Here is a 302-nt window from a genome sequence, read left to right on the forward strand (position 1 = left end):
GAAATTCTGAGCAGAACATAGCATTCTGAGCCTCAGCATTAGATTGAATCATGTTCCTCAGCTCTTGAAATTTGTTGTCGGTGTAGGCAATCTGACGTTCTTCGAACTGCTCCATGCCTGAAAAATAAGAATCCTTCAGCCCTTGGAAGTGCAGATCCATACGATTGTTAATCCGTTGCTCCATAGCTTCCATCTGAGCTAGACCAAAAACAGAGTTCTGAGGTGCTGTTCCAGAAGACTCCCCCTGAGTAGTTGCATTCTGATTACCCATATCCTCCTGATTATCATTATCAGACAAATCC

The 302-nt window shown here is 43.4% G+C and overlaps 1 pseudogene; it reads left to right on the top strand.

The window, feature by feature from the left end:
• The window catches only part of LOC109335507, an 86,292-nt pseudogene that overhangs the window by 35,399 nt on the left and 50,591 nt on the right, over positions 1-302 (top strand).

This window comes from Lupinus angustifolius, chromosome LG20, assembly GCF_001865875.1.
Source record: "Lupinus angustifolius cultivar Tanjil chromosome LG20, LupAngTanjil_v1.0, whole genome shotgun sequence".
NCBI lineage: Eukaryota > Viridiplantae > Streptophyta > Magnoliopsida > Fabales > Fabaceae > Lupinus > Lupinus angustifolius.